Here is an 8,425-nt window from a genome sequence, read left to right as displayed (position 1 = left end):
TGGTTGAAATTTCATTTTTTTTTAAATGCCATGCCTTTCATGCTTTGTTCAGACTATTTTCATTTAATGCTTCATTATACAATTCCATGCTCTCATCTTACTGCATTTTCTTACACATTTTATTCACCCTGGTATATCACAGTAAACACTTCTTAAAGCAATTTCATTATGATGTAGTTTACTATGGCTACAGCTTAGAAAAGAACTTTTACAAAAAGAAGGAAAACACATTCCCAGTGCTATAAATTGACTATGCAAAACAGAAACAACTTTTCTAGTGAAAGGCGGTCTGTGGAAAAAAAAAGCAGTTTAAATTTGATGGGGAAAAGAAATGTTGAGCCTTGATACACGAATGTCCACAGCTTGTTAACTGCCTTCCAAATAGGATCTCACAAGGGGACCTCTGTCACCTGTAATTAGGAGCACTGAGTGGTATTTTAATTAGATCATTGGTGATGGCTTAAAAGTGCACATTTTCACAGGGGTGTTATGACTGATGTTAGGATATAAAGGGCCTCACAGGGATAGTTGGGGGTTGGGTTTGGTAGCTTAGGCTGCTTAGAGTATTTTGTTGGTAGTCTATGAAAACCACAAAAAAGTCCAATACATTGTGAGTTTTTATGTTCTTGGATCCCTGGACGCTTTGCGTGCCATTACAGTAAACCATTTTAAAATGTAGTTCAGGTGGGTAGCTGCATCAGCATGCGTAGGCTGCAAAGGAACAACTAATATGTTTATTCCATGCTTAAAAGAGAAGAACGAAAACACAACGTTTCGGCCGTGGAGCCTTCTTCAGGTCTGAGTTCAAAATTAATTTGTACCTCAAACTAGTAATAAAATGAAAAACATGTATAACAGAACATTGTTTCAAGAACCCAAAAATGTTTCCTATAACACCCAAACCTCACATTAATATAGCACAGAATAGTCCCTAATTATGAAAAAAATAATATTCCTGATTAATTTGTGTAACAAGTCATTTGCTCTGGCATAAACAATAGCTAGCAAAACAATAATACTCCAGCTCATTTAAAGTACAGTAGTTACCACATAAGCAAATGCATAAACAGTGTATACATTTACTTAACATACTTTACTAAAAAAAATGTAATGAAAATCAAGAGTAAATTTCTCATCTGAGAAGATGAGTGAAAAGAATCTTGGCAATGTTTTAAGAGAGCCTCCCCCAGCTAACTTGTAAGAGTTAAAATCTTGTTAAAAAACAGGATATATATACAAAACTATTATATACACAGTATAGCAATTGCTCATATAGCATGGTATTACTGTACTATGTTCTTATGTCTTTCGCCCTGTAGATGCTTGGGGGCTATGAGCAGTGGAGAGGTATTCAGCAAAGTTAATAAAAAGCAATTTTCCCTAAAATACAAAATAGAGTAATGAAACTTTTAAAAGACAGTATTATCCGTAAATGAAAGCCCTTCTACCTGCCATAAATGATCAAATAAGCAAAATGATACCAAAAAAAATGCAATTGGTGTCCAAAATCTTCACAATTTATTTTTTTGAAAACACACATACAGTAGATATTGATAGGCTTATTTCAATTCAATTCAAGGTTTTTTGTCCCATTTGGAGAAATTCATTTTACTGCACACTCCCAACATCACAAGACAATGACAGACAAACTCTTACCAACTAAGAAGTCAATGCAATTGCGTTGCAGCAAGATAAGGGAGAAGATAGTTACAATGCATTGCTTGAATGAGATATTGCAGTGGGGGTGAAAGATTTTCTGTGTCTATTAGTATTATACCTGGGGACACAGAGGCATCTCCCAGACAGGAGAAGTGTGAACTCAAACTGGAGGAAGTGAGAGACAATCTATAATACAGTTTGCTTTCTTTGTAGTTGATTTAAGGCAATTTGATTTTCCCCAATTAATTTGAAACTTATTTTGACTAATTTTCACAGCCTATTACAACCAATGGTACTGATGGTACAAAACCAGCAATTGAGACAATGTGTATATTGATACTCTGTAACAAACATTAAGAATTTCCAAAATTTAAAATAAATCTACAACACTCAGCATGTAAATGGCATTTTTCCCCCCCATACAGCCCAACTTTATTTTTTCTGAATAATAAATGTTTGTTAATTTCTGCTGTATTTTTTTCCCTCAATTATCTTGTCATGACTCAACAGCTGCTGCAATGTAACAATCTAATCACACTAAAACATTACACAATGAAAAGCATTTATGTAGGTTTTAGACCTACATATGGATACTCAATTTGACCCGATTCCTGAAAATTGTTTAATGTATTTACACGTTTTTGTTATATAAGCAAAATTGATAATGTTTTAGCACCATTTAGGAAAAAAGTGCACTCACAGTATCACAGTACGTATTACTCTCTATTAGGGAAATACTATAGGTAAGGAATGAACCCTATGCAGATCCAGGGAACTCCAGAGTTGGAAAACAGAGGTAAACAGGAAGTCCAAACAAGCAGTAGGTCAATAGCCAGAAATACCTGAGGGAGAATCCAAAAGTCATGGTCAAAAGCAAGACTAGAATCCAGAGGCCAAAAAGGGGAAGAAAAGGATGTTTCAAGGTAAGCAGAAGTAATAACTCACAGTAAAAACCTAATACTGCGCAGGGAAGGGACAGAGCTGGGCTTAAGTAGGCCGGGAAGGGTAGGCGTGGTGGGGAAAAGTGCTAAGATTGGTAGTCTGAATCTTTCCTGAGTAACTGAGGTAGGTGCTGTGGGTTCAGAGCCCCCTGGTGGTTGGATGATGATGAAAACAGTATCAAAACATCTAAACAACTAAACAGTGATTTGGGGATAAAGAATGCCATAATAGTTAATAACATAGAAGTTAATAGTCCTTAAATGCCAAAAATAAAGAGTAAAAAGTCAGATTTCTTTGCCTATGACCTAATAAGCTTTCACAAGTGTTATGGTGAAACATTATGTCCTTGTATAGCATAAACATTTACTAGTTTAGTCACATGGTTTCCAGGTATTAGGAAGGTAAATGACAATAATATCTATCCGAGAGGATAATAACTGTATTGAATAGCTTGAATAAACTGAAATTACTGAATGTATTTCTAATGTAATTTTGAATGGAACTCAGTCTTCTGCACCTAAAAAGTAGGTTTCTCTTCAATTTTCAGCTAGATTTGAGTTCTCCAATAAAAAAGGTGGAATTAGTTCTCAGCCTAATATTCTCTTAATTAAATACATGGTTCTTACTGCTTCATTATTTATTACAACAGACATTTTTGAGATACTATGCCTTCTTGGCAACAGATCTTTTTGTCAGGTTCACAGCTGAATGGCCTTAGGTAAAGTGAGTTGCACTACAGTATGTCAAATATTAAAAATACTAGTTGAGCTGACTTTTGAAACCATCTTCTTCAGTTTCTCTATCTCCTGCTGTTTCAAAGTAAAACTCATTACTCAGCTATATCAGGAGCCAGAATTCCATGAAAAAAAATAAGTATGATAGACTTGTTTAACTTGGAAAACATTCAGCATTAAAATTCAGATCTGTCAACTTTGAAGATAAGATAAGTCTTCAGTAATGGTTCAAGTTAATATCTTGGTAATGGTAATATCTTAAGCCATTTGAGGACATATTTTGAATAGTCTTATTAATAATGTAATGGTTTCCATAAGGCTTGCTTGAGGTAAAAGGATGCAGGGTTTTAAAATAAATTGCAGAACACTAAGTACGATGTTAAATTGTCCTGGGATTTAAATAAACATGCCCCAGTAAAATACTTAAAATCTTTAAACACTCAGAAACAAGCTGTTTTTCTTCTAAAGTGCAACTACTATTCATTCTTGTACAATATTTCCAATGCTTTCTTCTTCATTTCCCCATAAAATGTAAAAAGTACAATAAAGCTACAAATTTTATCGTTTTAAATTCTAAAGCAAATAAGTACACCCTTTTGTGAATGACTATATTGTACAGTGCATCTTACATTTTACTGTATAAGTTTCATTATAGACATGTACTGCAGTGCTGCATAATAATGCCATGTTTATTTTATAAATGCCCATTTTAAAAGTCTCAGACCTAAATATGCTCTTTTATTGCCAGACTTTAGCATTGAAAAAATATGTTTCAGAACATTAAAGGAAAAAACATCTAACCAAGTGAAATGAATGCTGATATTCCTTGATTCCTCACTAACTAAAGACTCTAAAGGGTTGAACTGTACTTACTAAGGAAAGTCACAAAATATATTTGCACCTTAAATAGTTCTCATTGCTGTAGTGACAATGTACTAGAATTCTTACTGTCAAATGAATAAAAAAAAACAGCTCACTACAGTAGTTTTGCACCTAAAACACTTAATGGCAGCTTTGCATTGTAGCCATTTTCCTAACGTTTTTAACCTTTTTGGAGAATGTGATTTTTCAGTTGTTTCCCAGCAGTATATACAGATTACTTGTCAAGTTAACCATTCAAATTCAATCTTTCTGAGAAAGTGATTAAAGTGTACAGAGAATGGGAACATGGATTTTGAGGTCTAGGATTTTTTTAACTAAATGTCAGTGCTCTGGTTTGAGAACCCTGGGATATGGGCAATGTGAATTGTAAAAAAACTACCCTGGAGAGGCATACTGATTGAGGAGATGGGAAACAAAAGCGCTGTGAGATAATATTTGTAGCGTAATTTAAGTGATCGAGTGAAGAGAAATCTCTTGTAGGAGGGCAAGAGATAAAAGGTGGAAAGGATTTTTGTGATGGCACCGAATTTGGGTTGTGGTAGTATGCAGAAAGAGTTGAGAATGATCCCCAAACATTCCATAGACATATCAGATTGTAATGCTTTCTGAACTTTGAAACACGTCGATTTGAGTAGCACCTGAGAGTGGGATCAACTGAAGTTTTTTTTTCCTTGTACTCCACAAAAATATCAAAATCAAATCATGGGCATAACTATAAAAGTATTAAGTAATGATGGCTTTTGCAACCGGTGGCATATGAGGGATTCATGACTGTTTCCAAAAGCCACTGCTGTAAAGGACCAGCGATTGGGGCATCTGTATTCAATTGGGTTGACATTGATGAACAAAATGGACATAGTGGGGGAAACAATAACAGTGAAAGACAGTTGCAAGTAGTAGTAATAATAATAATAATAATAATAATAATAATTGCTTACACTTATATAGCGGTTTTCTGGACGCTCCACTCAAAGCACTTTACAGGTAATGGGGACTCCCCTCCACCACCACCACCAATGTGCAAATCCACACATCAGCTATCAGTGGGGAGGAGAGCAGAGCAATGAAGCCAATTCATAGATGGGGATTATTAGGAGGCCATGATTGATAATGAGGCCAATGGGAAATTTGGCCAAGACGCCAGGGTTACACCCCTACTCTTTTCGAGAAATGCCCTGGGATTTTTAATGACCACAGAGTCAGGACCTCGGTTTTACGTCTCATCCGAAGGACGGCTCCTGTTTACGGTATAGTGTCCCCGTCACTATACTGGGGCATTAGGACCCACATGGACCGCAGGGTGAGCGCCCCCTACTGGCCCCACTGACACCTCTTCCAGCAGCAACCTTAGTTTTCCCAGGAGGTCTCCCATCAAGGTACTGACCAGGCTCTCACCTGCTTAGCTTCAGTGGGTTGCCAGTTGTGAGTTACAGAGTGATATGGCTGCTGGCGTAGATAGCAGATTGGAGAGAGCAATTAACAAGAAGCCCACAACTAATGAAGAGTTTGGGTGTGTGTTTGCATCGGAAGGAAGGAATCACTGATGCCAAGTAGGAGTCTGGAGTACCTGAGAAGGCTTAATTCCCATGAGCCTAGACTACCAGGGCTGCTGGGGTAAGAGTGGAAGGGAGGGGTGAGTCGAGGGTTGACACCATGCCAAGTGAACACCATATTTGGAAAGGGGTAAAGGAGGGGGAGTGACGGACCTGTTAAAATAAGGAAGCCCAAACCTAGGGCAGAATGATACAGTGTGCTCACACCCATGGGCCAGAGTGCACATCAGAAACCAGGGGGAGAGATGAAACACCTTATGGTATATAGGCTGTGGCCGTAGGTGTGGTGAATTGGATACTTGACCAGAAAAGTGGGAGAGGATCAGAGCGAGCAGAGATTTCAGAAGGGTGGGAGGGGGAAATCAGATTTCAGAAGTGAGAGAGAGGAGAGGAAAGTAGAGGAAGGGAGGAAGCAGCAGTTGTTGATCCACAGTACCGGTTAATGGCGACATCGGGAGAGCTGGAAGAAAGAGAAAACACTGGTGGTCTCAAAGCTGGTTGCTTTCTACGGAGAAGCCGAGGTCCAATAATTGCTTTTATTTGACAGATCATCCTATCTCCGTTTGAAGGAGGCGAATGATGGTCGCATCACAGAATCTAGGTCTGTTAGGAAATGCAACCACTAGAGGGGAAAGTGGAACCAAGCAAGCAGCAGCAGAGAGTCATAGGAGCAGCTAAAGATAAGCTTTAGCAACATGGAGGGTGAGAGAGTTGTCTGTCTCTGACCACAGCACACTTCAGCTCCAAATGAAAGACTCTTAACCGTGCAGTGGTTACACATAGCACATTAAAGATATTATAGTGTTTTTGTGTTGGTGCTCTGTAGTCAACTTTGATGTCTGGAAATTGAACATGAATCCAAATTGAGTTTCTAAACAAACACCTTTACTAATTAAGACCTTTGAACCCTTGTTTTTAAAACACAAAACTTCCATTATTATGATCAAAGTCCAGAAAAGCAATCTATGTTCCATCTGTGCTGTTTGTTTGCTTGTACATAATCTTTAATTTACCATCACAAGCAAAACTGTAATACTGAGCCATTAAGTAATGATAGCAAAAACAGGAAGAAAAAAATGTTCTAGATGGCCTCCGTGACATAAGCTATTAACCTCTTTTTAAAAGTGACTTATCCAAGTCCAACAAAAACATGTTTGGGCAACAGAATATGTTATTTATAGAGTGCACTCTAAAGTATCTAAAAATCAAGGGAAATTGCCTTACAAGACTTTTCTTTGATCTTTTAAAGTTTTTACAAGTAAGACATTTTTAAAAGGTTGCCGACTTTGTAAATCAAAATAATGAGATTGATTCTAGATATGAATGCATGATTATTGCCTTTATGTAATTATGTCAAATAGTTTATAAATTAAAAAACATTTAATTGTTGTATAGGAAATGTGTTAATAAATGCTTGGGCACACAGATTAAACCTGAAACTCCGAGCATCACTCATCTGGAAAAGAGCATAAACACACAAATTGTACTACAATGCATTTTTGTGTTAAATCTAGTCTTTCGCTTGCTCCATCAAACAATAATGCACAAAAAAACTGAAATCATATGCAATTAGCAGACAAAAGATGATGAATACTTGTATTAATTAAATAACTTTCAAAAACTCTTATATTCTACCATCACACAACGACTCTCACTATAATCATAATTACACATACCTACAGTAAATAAAAGTTTCCTCAATTATGTTTTCAGAATTCAATTGCTACTGCTGTTTGCCGATATCATGAGCCTATCAAAACTGAAAACCAAACAGCTTTATTTTAAAAGACAGATTTTGAAAAATGTGAGACTTCCTCGTCTTACACAGATATAAAGTATGCTGAGGGATGTAAACACTGTGGGTTTAATGGCTATTCAAACAAAGATTGTTCCTGAAAGGCTTTGAAGGGATTACTTTCCCTCTAAACTGATCCTTTTATGATCTGTTAAAATATGTTATTGTATTAATAAACAGTATGCTATGCGTCACAGCAGTGGGCTTTGAGGGCATTTTCCTTCCCTCTCCATATACCCTTCCATATTTTCCCCATAGAGAGTGGTGACACTGACATCTGTGAAGCATATTATTTCAAGGACTTTTCAACAGCTGAAATCAAATATCACCAACCACACCACTTCAGGGAATGCAAAATGTTAACACTGTGTTCAAAAAACATAATACATTTTGACAACCACTCTCTTTCTTTAGTCAAGACCTAAAAAGCACATGCTTATATTCAGTGGTGCTGTACATGTTGATACTTCTCCATTTTGACTCTGAATGATTTTATGGGAAGAGATTTTTATATGCTTGTTTTTTTCTGTTTTCATTTTTGGCCTTTTGTATATATTCCATTGTTGCTTTTTTCATTTACATCAGTTTTCTTTGTTCATTATCTATTCCAGCAAAAAACATTTTTAATATCAAAATGATAATGGGAAAATATCTTAGCTTTCAACTAGCCAAACATCTTTGTGTTCTATTTGATAACTCAGTCTTTCGGTGACTTTAATTTATTAAGGGGCAATCACATTTAAAGAGTTCTTTTTAGTAGCTTTCCTTAAAAATTGTAAGAATGCATGACATGATCAAGGGATAAGTTCAATGTGAAACCTAATAGCATATGGAATGTCTGTGAACTTAAATAAAAAGAA

Source organism: Atractosteus spatula, chromosome 13 (genome assembly GCF_055471065.1).
Source record: "Atractosteus spatula isolate fAtrSpa1 chromosome 13, fAtrSpa1.hap1, whole genome shotgun sequence".
Classification (NCBI taxonomy): domain Eukaryota; kingdom Metazoa; phylum Chordata; class Actinopteri; order Semionotiformes; family Lepisosteidae; genus Atractosteus; species Atractosteus spatula.
This window is presented reverse-complemented; position numbering follows the sequence as displayed.